Here is a 16,155-nt window from a genome sequence, read left to right on the forward strand (position 1 = left end):
AGACCATCTTGATTTACCTTTATCCAAAGTCACTTGTGTATTTTGTAAGACCCCTTCTTACCTGGTAGGAGAATGTCCTGAGATGATGACAATGAGTGCGGGTGGAGAGCCCTGGGCTGCTCTTGCCACCCTGGGCCCTTGAGTGGTCAAGGTAGAAAACTGATTTATTTCTGAAGCCATTACGTCATATTGATTCTCTAAATTTAATACTAATATTACTAAATAATTTTGAAATTTTTCTTTGAATGTAAAGATGTAAAACATATTTTCTAGAGAAAATACGGAATTAAAATTGTAACCACTCACAGGAGCCCTGATGACACTCTTTCTCTTTCAGTTTGAGATTTTATCAACCCCAAAGACCATCTGATGCAGGAGAATAGGGAATTAGGGTAATCAAGGGTGAAGGCATAAGCAATAGCAGGCGTAGTCAGTTAGTTCTAGGCAAGACATAGGTCACATCCTCGCTCCTGTGATAACAAGACCGAAGTCTCCACTTCAGCCTCCGATTGACCATGGGCCAGTCCTTTATAGGGTATAACCAACTGGAGGCCTCTAAAGGGCACCTGGGGTGTTATCAAATTCTTTTTGCTTAATAAAAACCATAAAGAACACTGTAATCAAGGCTCTGGAGCCTGCTCCTGCTCTGTGGAGTATACTTTCACTTCAATTAATCTGTGCTTTCATTGCTTCTTCTATTGCTTCATTCTCTTGTTGCTTTGTTTGTGCATTTTCTCCAATTCTTTGTTCAATGTGCCGAGAACCTGGACAACTCACAGTCAAGACTTTCCATCCAGTAACACATCTGTATTTGTTTTCTAGGACTGCTGTAGCAAAGAACCATGAGCTAGGTGGTTTAAGCAACATAAATGTCTTGTCCGTTACCTCCGGAGGCTAAAATTCCAAGATCATGATGTTGGCAGGTTTGGGTCCTCCTGAGAGCCGTGAGGAGAATCTGTTCCAGGCCGCTCTCCTTGCTTCTGGTGGTTTGCTGCTGATCTTTGGTGTTGCTTGACTCACAGACACATCACTCCAATCTCTGCCTTTATATTCACATGACCTGTGTGCATGTCTTCTGTGTACAAACTCCCCTTTTTCATAAGGACACCAGTCATATTGGATTAGGGGTCCACCCTAACCCAGTGTGACCGCATCTTAACTAATTACATTTTCAAGGACCCTATTTCCAAATAAGATCACATTCTGAGGTAATGTGGATTTGGACTTCAATATACGAATTTATTGAACCCATAACACTTTCCAATACCTAGACAATGGAATCAAAGAGCCTGTTTTCCTCATAGGGTCTTTCTGGTTCATCTTTGTACCTGCAGGTTACCCTGACTGGGCCCCGAGACCTACTTCCATCTCTCAACCCTCTCACCTTTCCCCAGCAGTCTCTGTATCAAAGGGAATGTGGCCCCTTTAGTGGGGGACCTAGGCTGTCCTGGCATGGTAATGCATCAGCCCCAGACTAGTTACCTTAAGTCTCTGAGTCTCAGTTTCCTCATCTGTAGAATGGGATAATCATATTACTGGCCTCTCCAAGTTGTTGTGAGGATTAAATGCAACAGAGCCTGGAGAGCCTTCGGCAAGTCTTTGATGAGCTATGAGTGCAGAGTACACATTTGCTGTCACCATTCCTGTCAGCAGAGCCACAGAGAAGTGGGGCAGTTGCGCTGGGCCAGGCACACCTCCCAGCCCTGTGTCTACCTGCAGTGAGATTGTGAACCAGCTGTTTCACTCCCGAGGCCTCTAGTCCTTACCTGTATAAAATGTTTTTGGAAAAAAATTCTCTCTCAGTCCTCTTCAGGCCACATATTTGATGGTTCATTGAGGGGCATGGGTCATCCTAACTACGGCTCATGGCTTTCCAGTGTTAGGCTCACCTGGGCTTTCCCTCCCCAGACAACCTGGCAAACAAGGCCGACAGGGACCAGTATGCGCTGCTTTGCCAGAACAACACCCGGAAGCCGGTAGATGGATACAAGCACTGCCATTTGGTCTGGGTCCCTTCTCATGCTGTCATGGCCCGAAGTGTGGGTGGCAAGGAGGACTTGATCTGGGAGCTTCTCAACCAGGCCCAGGTATCTCCACCTGCCATCCTCCCCTCTGGCTTAGTGCTCCCTGCTTGGATTTGGAGAGAGGTTAACTTCCTTGACTTCTTGTCACTCTGGAAGTCCTGGTGTGTTCAGGGTACAGTGGGAGCCATGCCACACGTGATCCTCTTCACTGACAAATCGCTCAGTCTATATGTATTATAGACAGCAGAGGCATAAAACCTCGTCTGGAACCACGAATCTGGTGGACTAAAGATTCTCTGCAGAAGTTCTTTTTGTCCCATTTAATTATTTTTCATTCTAAACGGGTCCTCAGGATGAGCTCACATGCCCCTCTTCCTCCACAAAGTGCTCCTCATCATCCCATGGCATGTGATCCTGCCCTCCTGACACCTCTGCCAATGCTCTCTCCTTAGCGCTGGGAGATTCAGAGATGAACTAGGCAAAGACTTGTCTTGAGTCATTCACAGATGAGTGTGGGAGGCACACGAGTATGGATTCTTACCCGATAGAATTGCACTACCTCACGAATATTGATGGTGTCCTTTGTGGAGGACAAAGGGACTGATTTGCACGGTGTATCTGGGAAAGTTCCTGGGCCCTGGGGAGTAACTGTGTGTACCCTAAGGAGGTGGGAGGTGGGGGTTGTCAGGGAGGGCAGCAGGTGACATTTCATGTAGAGTCGCTGCAAAAGCAAACACCAGCCAGTCATTTGAAAGAGCACGTGGGTAGATGCTGCTGTGAGCTATGTCAGGAGTGGCTCTGGGCCAGTCAACCGGAGTCATAGGCAAAGAGCCCTTTGGTTTTTGGAGACCAGAAAGGAGGGAAGGGACCTTTTGCTGTTCCACAGCTGGTCCTTCAGTGGCAGGCTTGGTGTGGGGAGAAGAGGAGCTCAGGAAGCCTGATCGCAGCCCACGGTGCTGGATCACCAGCTCTTCAGGATGGAGACTACCACGGGCGCTTAGGGTGATCAGATGGCCTGAGGGTAAGGCAGCCTTTGCTGACTGTCCCATGGGAACACAGAGCCACAGCCCATAGTGGAGAGGGATGGATCTGGGGGGTGGCCCCTGGCAGTTCCCCTGAGGCCACACTCAGGCAGACAAGCTGGGATTTGAGGAGAGCTTTCCCTCACCATGAGCCAGGGATGCTGGGGACCTTGGCCACTGTCTTCACCCTCAGGCACTCATATCTTGCTTTCTGTTTCCCTTGTCTGTTTTGGGGTTTGTTTTACCTTTATCTCTATGTCATCCTCCCTCCTTCACCATCTCTTTTGTCCTTTGAACAGGAACATTTTGGAAAAGACAAGTCATCAGGGTTTCAGTTCTTTGGCTCTCCTCTCGAGACAGACCTGCTGTTTACTGATGCTGCTCATGGGTTTTTAAGGGTCCCGCTGAGAGGTGACAACGTGCTAGCAGCCACCACCTAACATGGATGCCAAGCTGTACCTGGGATATGAGTATTTTTCTGCGACTCAGGATCCAAAAAGAGGTATGTAAGGTCCCGGGAGGGACCTGGCCAGCTTGGGCAGCAGGGCGGGGTGGGGCCGTCACGGGAGGCTTTCCAGGTGCCTGCAAGCCTCACCTAAAGCTTATTGGCCTGCAAAGCCCAAGGAAGCTACTAACTGCACTGGGTTAATGAGGGGGTTTTCTGTGATTAGAAAAGGGCTTTAATGGTCTTCATATTCTAGACAACTTGAAGTCATGATGGCCCTGCCTCCTTTGTATTAGCCGGGGTCATCCCACCCAGGGCGGGTCTATTCGACATGAAGTATAAAAACAATCCATCCTAAACTGAAGTGGGAATGTGGCCACTACCACCATCCAGAGGTTTCTGGTCTGGTCATCCACTGGATCTCTATGGTTTATTTCTTCCTTCCTTCCTTCTTCTAGCTTTGCCCTCCATTTAGTCAACCAGTAAGTATTTGTATCTACAGAAGGGCAGCTATGGTATTAGATGTGGGCATATAGTGGTGAGCAAAGATAATGGGTGAGGGGAGCGCAATCAGGCCCACCCGAAACAGAACTCGTGACTGCCATGTGGGGCATGCTTCCTGGATGGGGAGCCCAGTCTTGCAAGAGAAAACCCCAGAAGGCCCTGAGCTGGGCTGGTGCTCAGAGAGGCCTCCCTGGGGAGGTAATGCCTGAGGAGCTGAGGTTAGGAGCAGGAGGAAGCTCTGTCTTCACTGATTTTTCTGAGAACTGAGTTCCCCCATTTCTCCTGGAGGGTGACAGCAGGAATTAGCAGTGTCATGGGAATGAGACATGTCAGCTCTGCTGCTGCCAGTGAGGGCCTCATTGGACAGCCACTTTGCAGCACTAACCTCCCAGACCCACCTGGGTCTTCCTTTGGATCCCTCCACCCGGCCTAGATGTGGAAGACTGCCCGAGGGTGCAGCAGTGTGCAGTGGGCCACCATGAGAGGGCCCAGTGTGTTGAGTAGAGTGCTATGAGTAGTGGTGCCTTGGTGTGCACCATGGAGGAGACCCCCAGAGGACTACAACACTGCCATCATGGTTGGAGGGCCCTGCTCTTAAGGCTGGGTTCAGACACTCAGACACACAGCACTTCTGCCAAATCTGGCATTGAAAATCTCCTTCCCTAATGCCTCTTCTTCAGTCTCCAGGATAAGGATGCCTGTTGTGCGCTGCCTCCCACCCACCCCACAGGCCCCTCCAGCTCTGGGCAGGGCAGAAGCTCAGAGCCAGCCCAAGAGCTGGACTCCTGTGGGGCTCAGCTCCGGAGTCCAGGAAGCTCAGGGGAGTGTCTTGCCTAGGAGCCCCAGGAAGTAGCGTGACATTCCGGGCTATGGTCAGGCTACTGTGAATTGTGAAAGCAGATCAGCCTTTTCAATCCTTTAATTGTAAGTTTATTTTTTCTGATTATAAAATATTATAATAAATAAATAAAAATAGGGCTGCAGCGAGCCATGGTCACACCATTGCACTCTAGCCTGGGTGACAGAGCAAGACCCTGTCTCTCAAAAAATCAATAAGTAAAAATAAAATCTTTCACAACTTCGTCACTCAGAGATCATCATCATATGATCTCTGAGTGACGAAGTTGTGAATGATTTTATTTATTTTATCTATTATGATCTCTGAGCGATGAAATTGTGTTGTTACTAACTTTAGGAGCAGAACTACTTTTGTGATTAGGAAAAAATAAATTTATAAATAAAAGAATGAAAATTTGACAAACTTAGAAGGCTATGCAACCGTTTCGTTTTGTTTTGTTTTACTTGAGAAGACCCTCATCTTGGTAAACTTTCCTAGGACCAATTCATAAGATTAAGATCTTGATGGTTATGTAGTCTCCCAAATGTGTCAATTGTAAGGATTAAGTAACTCTGAGTACTTATAACACTGCCTGGCACATAATAAGCAGTAAGTAAGTGTTAGCTGTTATTATTATTCAAAATCCCTAGGACAGTTGGTATATTTTCTTTGTTTTTTTTTTTTTTTTTTTTTTTTTTTTTGAGATGGAGTCTCATTCTGTCGCCTAGGCTGGAGTGCAGTGGCGTGATCTCAGCTCTCTGCAAGCTCCCGGGTTCATGCCATTTTCCTGCCTCAGCCTCCCAAGTAGCTGAGACTACAGGCTCCCGCCACCATGCCCGGCTAATTTTTTTTTATTTTTAGTAGAGACAGGGTTTCACCACGTTAGCCAGGATGGTCTCGATCTCCTGACCTCATGATCCGCCCGTCTTGGCCTCCCAAAGTGCTGGAATTACAGGCATGAGCCACCGTGCCTGGCCGACAGTTGGTATATTTTCTTAAATAACGAAACACTCATTTAAATAATGGCTGTGTAATATTCCACCAAGTATGTTGGCCTCCATTTAACCAATTTCTCTGAGTTTATATTTGAGTTATTTCCAAATCCTTTGCTATTATAGACAATGTGGGATTGAAAAATCTTTGTATCTATAAATGCCTATATTTCTGAGTGTATCTTTAATATTAATGGTAACTAATTTTTCTGGAGTTACTGTGTGCCAAGCATGTTTATAAGGTCTTAACCTGTATTACTCATTTAGTCTTCATGATAAACCTATGGGGTATAATTTTTACCCAACTTATGGATGAAAAAATGTGTATAGCATAGTATTGAGGAATACGTGCTTTGGGGTAGACAGAACTTGGAGGCCATCTGCAATAGTGGTTACAAGGAATTGAATTGCCTAGGTTTAAGTCTTAGTGGCTGTTGATTGGACAAACTTAACCTCTCTGTTTTCATTTATAAAAGAGGGGAAATTCTAGTACCTAGCTTATTGAAGTTTGTGAGGAATACATGAGGTAATCACTGTGAAGTGTTTAGAAAGGAGCCTGGCACGTAATAAGGCTTGGTAAGTTTTTGCTGCTGTAGTCACTGTTTTTAGATTTCTAGAAGGGTAGTGAAAAGGTCAAAAGCAAAGAGCATGTATGTGTATGTTTTTATCTTGGTGACCTTATCTATAAGTATACATTTTTTGCTCTATTAGAAAAATTAATTGATTAAAATAATAAGCGAATTATTAGTGTATTATCTAGAGAAATGAATTATTTATTGAACATCTTTGTTGTGCCAGGGCACTGAGTACAGTGCTAGTGGGATTATGGGAACAGATTTGAACGCCATTATCTGGAAGAAACGTGTTCCATAGACACAGATTAAATGCATTCCCTGAGTCTGGCCATGTTAATCATTGAGTTGAGTGACTATGGTCACAAAGAAGGAGTGGTGAGGTCATGTCCAGGACTCAGCATGGGTCTCATCAGAGGACAGAGATGTCCAGGGGGCATGACCTGGGTTGGAACTTGTTCCCAGGTCAACAGGCCAAGAGCATGTCCAGTTTTTTAAACCTTGTGTTTACATGGCAGAAGATTTGAGTGATCCACAATTGGTTAATCACAAGGACGTTTACATGAAGCCAATGAAATGGGAACCTCTGAGGGTCAGAGGCTCAGGAGACAGCTATTGTGCTATTGGTACTATGATTTGTTTCTTAACTTCAGAAAGGAGAAGGTGATGCCATGAGCTTGGATGCAGGATTCATCCACATAGCAGGCAAATATGGGCTGGTGCCTGTCCTGGCGGAGAACTACAGTAAGTGGAGGGAAGTGTCCTTCTGCATTTTTTCTGTCCACAGATCCCCTGGACTGTGGGCATAGAAAGATGAGGAAATCACTTAGTTGAGTGTTGAGATAATAACTATTGTTGGAGTGTAGGGAGCTAGTAGAAAAAAAAAAAACCCCTCTCCTGGAGCCAGAACCAATTAAGATACAGACAAAGGAATTAGGCAGAAAGAGATCAAAATAACACCTTTATTTCTGAGACAGCGATACTGGAGTGTGTGATGTAGAGCTGGCACGGGGCTGCAAGTTACCCTTACCTTACACTTGTCCACTAGTTCAGAAAAACGGGTCTGATGGCTTATGCCATGACGAAAGGCAAAGGGAAACACGTTTTGTCATAGGCAAGAAGACCTAAGCAACCCTCTCCCCATTGTCTTCAAGAAAGAAAGAAGGGGCTGAGCCACACGTGCTCATGATCCTTCACCCAGATGCACTGGGTGGTTGAGAAGGTGGGGCTGCAAGGTCATGTTCTTTAGTGGGGATCCATTCACATGGAAAAATGAAGCCGGCGTAAAAGAGGGTTTCCCTAATATCATTGATTACACCTCATCTGCTACATTATCTTTCAAAACAAAACAACTCTGTGAGGTAAATAGTGGTATCTCCATTTTATAGCTGTAAACACTGAGGCTTAGAAAAGATAAGTGATGGGTCAGAAGCGTGGTGGCTCACACCTGTAATCCCAGCACTTTAGGAGGCCGAGGTGGGTGGATCACGTGAGGTCAGGAGTTCAAGACCAGCCTGGCCAACGTGGCGAAGCCCTGTCTCTACTAAAAATACAAAAATTAGCCGGGCGCCTGTAATCCCAGCTACTGAGGAGGCTGAGGCAGGAGAATCGCTTGAAACTGGGAGGTAGAGGTTGCAGTGAGCCAAGATTGCACCATTGCACTCCAGCCTGGGCAACAACAGCAAAACTCCATCTCAAAAAAAAAAAAAAAAAAAAAAAAAGGATGAGTGATGTTTCCATTGTAGAATAAAGACTGAATCCAGATCTTTCTGACTCCGTGGACTGGGTTATTTCCCTCCCATATAGCAAGAATAATGATTGCCTACTACAGTCTAAGACTCTGGAGGGAAGAAAGACATCAGGATGACTTATTACACAGCTAATGCAAAGGGATATGGCCTCTCCCTGTCTTCCCCTTCAATGAGCACCTCCACTTTCTTTCCCCGCATCTGCCAGAGTACTGGGGAGATTTTGGGATGTAACCTATGTTTAAATAGGAAAGAGCAGAAGAGGGTAAAATGGGCTTGCAGAAACTTAACCCACTGATACCAATGATACCTTGCTCATTTTATTATTGACTATTGAGATTGAGAAGCTCCTGACTTTGGATGGAGTATGTGAGGGTTTAATGTCATGAACCTCGATTGTTTTTCTTTTTCTTTTCAGAGCAGTTTAGGTCTAAGTGAGTGAATTTCCCCATGGAAGGTGAGTTAGCATCAGTAACACTGGCTCAAAGGTAAAGGCCCATTGTTGGGGAGAGGAAAGCTTGAAGACAAATAAAAATGACTGGAGGTGGAAAAAAATTCACAGTTAATCGTTAAGATGCAAACCTATCCTGGGGCTGTAATAATACTATTTGCAGTGTACTTTATAGTTGGCAAAGGACTCCTGTTTGCACTATTCCCGTTCCCTCTTCTCAGCAACCCTGGAGTATGTGGGCATTGTTGTCCCATGTTATGGAGCTGGAGTCTGGGGCTCAGGGACAGTGCGAACTGCCCAGGGCCACACAGCCAGGAGGCGACTGTACCTGGGTTTGAGAAGAGGCGGAATGACTGGAAACCCCTGGCCCTTCGCCCTGACACCACACTGCACCTGAGCACATGCTGCCTGCCCCTCTCTGTGTGAAGGTCCGCACCGGGGCCCGTTCCTGGCATTTCTGGGCTAAGTAGAGACCTCAGGAGAGAAGGAGATTTACAGATGCTGCTGATGAAGATGAGGAGGAAAATAAAATCCACCTTTCAGCTTTTAGCCAGCTGGAGCTTGATCGCAGGGGAGTTGATCAGTCTTTAGAGTAGAAGACCACCACTAGGGGGCAAGTTCCTTCGTTTTGTGTCTCCAGATAAGCAGAGAAGGTCTGTCTCTAGTACCTACTCCTGGAAAATGGATAGAGCAGTGGTTCTCAGGTGTGGTCTCTGGACCAGTAGCATCAGCATCAACTGGGAGTTTGTTGGGAAGGAAAATTCTGGGGCTCCATTCTAGACCTGAGTCAGAAGCTCTGAGGCCGGGGCTAGCAACCTATGTTTTAACAAATTTAATGCACGTTATATGGCTTGAAATCCTGAGGTGAAAGCCAAGTGCATACTTGGGTTTAGAGTTTCTTCTGAGGCAGCAGAGCTGGGGAAGGTGAGGAGTTTGGAGCATCACAGCACAAGGAGCTGTGGTCTCTGTTCCCTGCTGAGCACTGGGTAATAGGACCCTGCACAGCCCACCCTGCACAAAGGCCACTGGAGTGCAAAGTTGAGGCATCACTTCCCTGCTCACCTGCAGCAGCTCCCCTTCCTGTGTGGCAGGACCCCAGCCCGGGGATATGCTGTACCTCATCCCTCCCTGCTGTCATGGCTAAGAAGTCTTCTCTAAATTGTGTCTTCATCCCCAATCCTAAAGTCCAGCAAACAACCTTCTATCTGCTATGTATTCTATTCTGATCGTTTATCATCAGAAACAACCCTAACTGCTTCCAAAGTAGTTGACATTTTCAGGAACTGCAATGACACACAAATGTAGATCAACAAGCACGCTTAAAGGATGGTTTAGACACTGGCAGAGGGGCTGACTGTGATGGAGAAGGTGCCATCTGAGTAGAGAGGGGGAGAGTTAACCTCAGAGTCACACACACATGCGTGGAAAGATGGATGACAATTATGAATCCCATAGGTACAGAAATCGTGGCACTGAAGGAAGGCACTATGACAGAATTTGGCTACCAGACTGGTGTCGTGGACTGCAGTGTGGCAGGCAAGGGCTTGCCATGGCCTCAGGAGAACCTGCTTCACTGGGAGGGGCCTCCAGTCCTGCTTCTGCACTAGCAGCACTACTGGAAAGCCACGTCCCTAACCTGCCCTTCCCGTTCCTGATGTGCCTATGCTCATATCTGCACCTCTGACCCCCGTCAGTCACTCCAGGAGGGGTTCCACTGCCACCATTTAACTGAAGAAAAATGTAGGCTCCTAGATGACAAGGACACGTCTGAGGTCACTTAGGAAGGACAAGACAGACCTTCCACCTGCCATGTTGACACCCAACTTCTCCAAGTTTGAATTTGTAGAGAACTGATCTACAACACGGAGAAAGGGTGTGTACGTGCGGGAAGCGGGGAGTGGTGAGCCACATTATCTTCTAATTCTAAGAATTTATGATTCAAATCAAGCACAATTCAGTTATATAATACTGGGACTGGAATAAATAAAATATTCGTGGTATTCTCATTAGAATCAGGAGCAAGGCAAGAATGGCCATTCCCACCAAAGATATTCAGTGTTATATTGGAAGCAAATGCAGTAAGACAAGGAAAAGAGTTGGGTTTTTTAAATATTGGGAAAGAGAAGAGAGATTAAATTGTCATTATTAGGAAAGATTACTGTAAACTTAGAAAATCAGAGACTTAACATTAAAAAATAACTCATTAAAGCTTTCTTTTGAACTTATATTCAACAGAAAAACTTGACTAAGTGCATACTCATTATTCCAAAAATTTATAGAAATAAATGGTTTTTAATAGGGGAAAATGGGCTACAATAAAAATACCTCCCAGTATAGATACGATACATCCATATATAATAAGATATAAGTTAGATTCAGCCAAATTACAGAATGATGTAGCCATATCTATCACTACTGAATCAAACAAGTGTCCACAATATATTATTGAGGAGGATTAAAGCAACTCACAGAAAATAATGCAGCAAGACTGTCTCAAAAAAGGAGAAAATAATACATAGCAAGATTCTATTGAAAAAGTACAGTGTATGTAAATATATGCGGGTGCATTTATGTAGACATAGCTAGGGAGCAGTAGTGTTAGTCTGGCTCAGTACCTAATAATGACGGCTATTGGGACGGTCCTCTACTAGAGTAACATGAGGGGTTCAAGATATTCCCTCTCCCCAGGGAGAGTGACAGGCAAGGGCTAGCAGCAGTAGCTCTAAAATGTATTTTCAGAGTGCCCTGGAGGTATGAGAATAGTATCTTGGCACCCCTTCCACTAATATATATATGTAAATATGTGTGCAAACATATATATATAATCTATAATGTATGTATTTATCAATATGTATACTTATATGTACATATGTATAAATACATAGTATATAAGTAAACACTATATGTATATATTTAAATGTATAGGTTTTTTTTCCCCCTGAAAGAGCAACTTGCTGCCAGCGAAGTCTTCTCTGAGATGGTCTTGCTGTCTGCTTGAAAGGACAGACAGAGTACACCACTGAGGGGTCAGTAAAGAAATGAAGCACTGTTTTAAGCAGGAAGGGATTTAATACAGGGAATTAAATGTTAACAAAAAGCGGACACTAGGTTCCTGGAATGACTGCCACCCATAGTGAAACAGAGCTGACTCCCTAGGAGACCTACTACCCACAAGACCTCTACTAGTACAGTGATTTCAAGACACAGCCTGTAGCTGTGACCAAGGGATAGGAAGCCAGAATTGACAGTGGCTGTTGCTGCTGCATTTGCTGTAATAGCTTCTAATCCTCTAGGATGGAGAAGGGATACTAGAGATCTGGATAGAAAAGCCTAACATCTCCGGGACTTTATTTCCTAGCAGAAAAGAGGTGAGGGGGAAGGCAAAGACCTCTATGTGACTTCCACCTTCCAAATTTCACACATCCTAATTTACACTAAGAACACAGCTGCAAGGAAACATTGGAAGTGTAGTTTCCACATTTCGAGCCAGAAGTGGGATGGGATGGAAATGGAGAATACCAGCTCCACCATAGCCACCATATAGAGATGGCATTTAATGGCCTGGTACAGGAGGGCTGGCCAGATCTCACTGGATTGTCCATTCTTCCTCCTCCTTCCCCTTCTCTCCCTGAAAGAGAAGAAATTGCATCTTGGTATTTCAATTTCTAGGCTATTATGTCACGGCTGTGGTTAAGAAATCAGATGCTGATGTCACCTGGAACTCTCTTCGAGGCAGGAAGTCCTGCCACACTGTAGTTGGCACTTCTGCAAGCTGGAACATCCCCATGGGCTTAATATACAATCACACCAGGTCCTGTAAATGTGGTGAGTATGTTCTGGGAGGTGTTGTGGCAGTTCATTCCCTGTACCTGTGCCTGGGTAAAGGAGAAATTCAGTTTGATGAATGGCAGAAAATGCCATAATGGGTGGTGGGCTTAAGAGCTTGACAGAAATTGTCGGTGAGCCTCACATCTTCTTGAGCAGGTCCTCCTCCTTCTCATCCTTTTGCTTCTGAGAAGAATACCTTGGCCTAGAGGGCAGATCTCAGGGAAATAGCTCTATTCTTGATGTCTCACAAATGGCTCAGGGAACAAGCCTGAGTTTGCAAAGCAAGACTGGGCTGGATGCGTTGGTGCGCATGAGTGTGTTGTTTTCACATATAAACCGAAATGGCTGCCTTCTTAATTGGAAACCTTCCACCAGTAAGTCCTGGAGTGCTGTTTATCATGTTCATCCTCATCTCTCTTAGATGAATTCGTCATTTCAGCTACACTCACGCCACTACCTAAGAGGCTTCTGCTCCTCTGCTTTCCCCAACTCTCTGAAAATCCCAGTCCTAACTGAACCCTATTACCTGCTCTCTTTTGTACCTGAGCAGCTAAATGCGGTTGGAGAGCGTCACAGGGCAGCAGAGCAGTTCGTGTCACCGGAATGCTTCAGGCACTGTCTTTGGTGTGCCCCCAACATTTACAAGCGCCCCCACCACTTCTCTGCTCCACATGCCACATTCCCGGTGATTCTCCTAACGTCCTACTTGTCCACACACCTCAAACAAACACCACCTACCACCTTTCTCAGCAGACCATTTCACCTGCACCTGCAGGAGACAATGAAACCATCAGAGAGGTTTCCCTTAACATCTGCCTGCCAAGACTGTGGGCCTCCTGGGGGCTGCACCTCCCCACCTCCTCCCTCCCCAGCCAATCCCTCTACCTGTGCTTGGGTGCGGGTCACTCCCATGTTCTCTTTAATGGTCTCAACCCTCAGTTATTACTTCTCCTTCTGGTGTGTCCAACAATTTCTCTCAACAGGTAAACACACCCAGTGTTTTCCATCTTTAAAAGTCCCCTGACCCTCAACCCACCCAATATTCTCCTGCAGCTCCTGCCTTCCTTCCCTCCTCCTCTTTAAGGCCCGAGTGATCAAAGTGTTGTTGGAACCACTCCCCTTCCACTCACTCCTCAACTCCCTGCTGCCTGGCTCCAGTGCATCACTCCACAGGAAGGATTCTGGTCAAGCCACCAGTGGCCTCCATACTGCTCATTGGAAGGATGTGCTTCCGCTCCTTTCCCCATGACCTCTCAGCAGCGTTTCCTCATATTGCCCTAGAATAATATCTCCTGGCTTTTATGGAAACACACTGGCTTGGTTTTTCTCCTGCTTTCGCAAGGACCCCGTTTCCCAATGTAGTTAAGAAATGTTTGAGTTGCTAAATGAAACTGTTTTTCCCAATCTCAATGGAATCCCCAAGCACTCACATCCATGCCCACAGCCTCAATGGCCATCCAAAGGGTGTTACGCGTACAAAGCTAGGCACATGATAAGCACTAGGTAAATGCTTTTTATCTATCTTTGTGTTGATAATTGTCAAGTTCTTATCCCCAGCACAAATCTCTCCTTAGCCTCCAGACATGTGTGTATTGAACTGCCTATTTGACATCTCTGGATGGATATCTCAAGAGCACACTAAGCTCATCCTGTTCAAAACCGAATGCACCATCCCTGCCGAGCCTGCTCCTTTTCCAGAACTACCTGGAGTGGTGGAGGACTCTACAGTCCATCCCCTTGTGCCTGGGGGAAGCCTGACTGTCATCCTCCACACAGCCATCCATCTCCAGGGGTGCCGATTTCTCCTCCTTCCACTCATCTCCCTCCCCTTTGTGCTCCTCTAGTCCCAGCTGCCCTCATTTCCCCTGAACTTCTCCAGGAACCTGCTACCCAAACTCCACATCGCTCTGGTTTCCATCCATCCTGTTGCCAGGCCAATCTTTGCAAAGTGCAGCTATGACCATATCCTGCTTACTGCCCCTGGCCCAGCATTGTCTAAAACCCTTCAGAGACTTCTCATCTCTCTAAGGACAAAGAACAAAACCTACCACAGTAAAAGGTCCCATGGGGTCTGGACCTGCCGCCAACCGCACTCACCACCATTCTCTTGATGGTTTAGTCCTGATGGCCTCCATGAGGCTCTCTGGGCCATGCCTCCACCCTATCCCAACACAGGCCAGTGCAGATGCTGGTTCTCCTGTCTGGAGGGCTCTTCCCCTCTTCCCTTCACTTAGGCGACTCCTACTCACTCTTCATGTCTTGGCTTAAAGCTTCTCCCTGACCCCTAGGGCTGCAAGGGGCTCTTTTATTGTAGCTTCATGGAACCCTATAATTTTTTCCCAGAGCAAAGAGGGAAACATGAATTTACTCGTGTGGTGACTTAGGTTCTGACTGTCACCACACAGGCCGCAAGTTCTCAAGAGGGCAGGGCCTATGTCTGATTTCTTTATGGTGGTGCCCTGGGGCCCAGCACAGGGCTGGGCAGCTGTGCCTCTCTAGACTCTTTCTGGACCTGAAGCTGTAATGGCACACTTTGTAAAAAAGGGCAAGGGCAGCAGAGCCCAGAAAACATGTGCTCCGGGTTCCGCCTGCCAGGACTTCTCTTTTGCCCCTCACTGTTAAACTCTGTGTCCATCTTTCGACGCCACTGCCCTGTGCTGCAATGGGGTAGACCTCTGTGAGCTCACAGACCCTCAGTCCAACTTGAGTCAGTTCCCCTTTACTTAGCTCTGGCTGGAATCTTTTTTTTTTAATTCCATAAAGTCTTGCTTTTAATAACATGTTACAAATAACTGAATGTGTCTTTATTAGGCAATTTTTGGGACAGAATCTGAGGCTTTCTTGCTAACACAAGCAGGGAAGGCTGATTCTGACCTCTGGTTGTCCTTTCTCGCAGATGAGTTCTTCAGTCACAGTTGTGCCCCTAGGTCTAACCCGGATTCCCCTCTCTGTGCTCTGTGTGGTGGCAGGTGCAGTCCTGCCCACATGTGGGCTCACAACAGCCAGGAGAAATACTACGGCTCCAATGGGGCTTTCAGGCAAGTAGTGTCTGTGCACCACCTTTCTCTTTGCACCAACCCAGTACATTTCTTGTCCACTAACTTTTTCCATCATCCCAGCCTCTGGCTGCTGCATTTGGAAGGAGCCAGAATCTAGGAAATAGAACTACTGCAAATTTTGAATGGCTCCAATGACTCAAGTCCAGCTCTTCTCTAGGGCACTCTCCTGCAGACCCAGATGATTTAGGACCCCTTGGGGCTCCTGAGGAGAAGCAAGAATGATGGTAGCAGAGTCACGACTCTAGTTCTACTTTTGCCACTTTCTTCAGTGTGATTGTGGACAAGTCAAGAATCCGCCAGAGCCTTAGTTCAAAATCACAGGAGGGACACCAGACACCTCACTTCTTACACTTGGTTGGTGAGTATATTTTAAAAATAGATGCTCCTGGTCTCCTCCATCCATTCAAGAAATATTTACTGAGCACCTAATAGACATTGTTCTAACTGTTACAGCAGTCAAGCTGTTACCAACCGTGGGTTCTCTCTCAATGCAATAGAAATTGTCATAAAGCCAAGAGAGTTTTCCCAGACAAGGCTTTGTTGGAGCTTATGCCCAGGAATATGGGAGGCAACACAAGAGAGAATTTTCTGGCTGACTCCCCAGAGGGCGTTGTAAACGGGCCACGGTGAGAAAGGAGTGATGTCTAGGAATGTAGAGGCAGGGAACTTTTA

At 46.3% G+C, this 16,155-nt stretch overlaps 1 pseudogene; it reads left to right on the plus strand.

The window, feature by feature from the left end:
• The window catches only part of LOC126948919 (inhibitor of carbonic anhydrase-like), a 52,700-nt pseudogene that overhangs the window by 16,064 nt on the left and 20,481 nt on the right, over positions 1-16,155 (plus strand).

This window comes from Macaca thibetana, chromosome 2, assembly GCF_024542745.1.
Source record: "Macaca thibetana thibetana isolate TM-01 chromosome 2, ASM2454274v1, whole genome shotgun sequence".
Classification (NCBI taxonomy): domain Eukaryota; kingdom Metazoa; phylum Chordata; class Mammalia; order Primates; family Cercopithecidae; genus Macaca; species Macaca thibetana.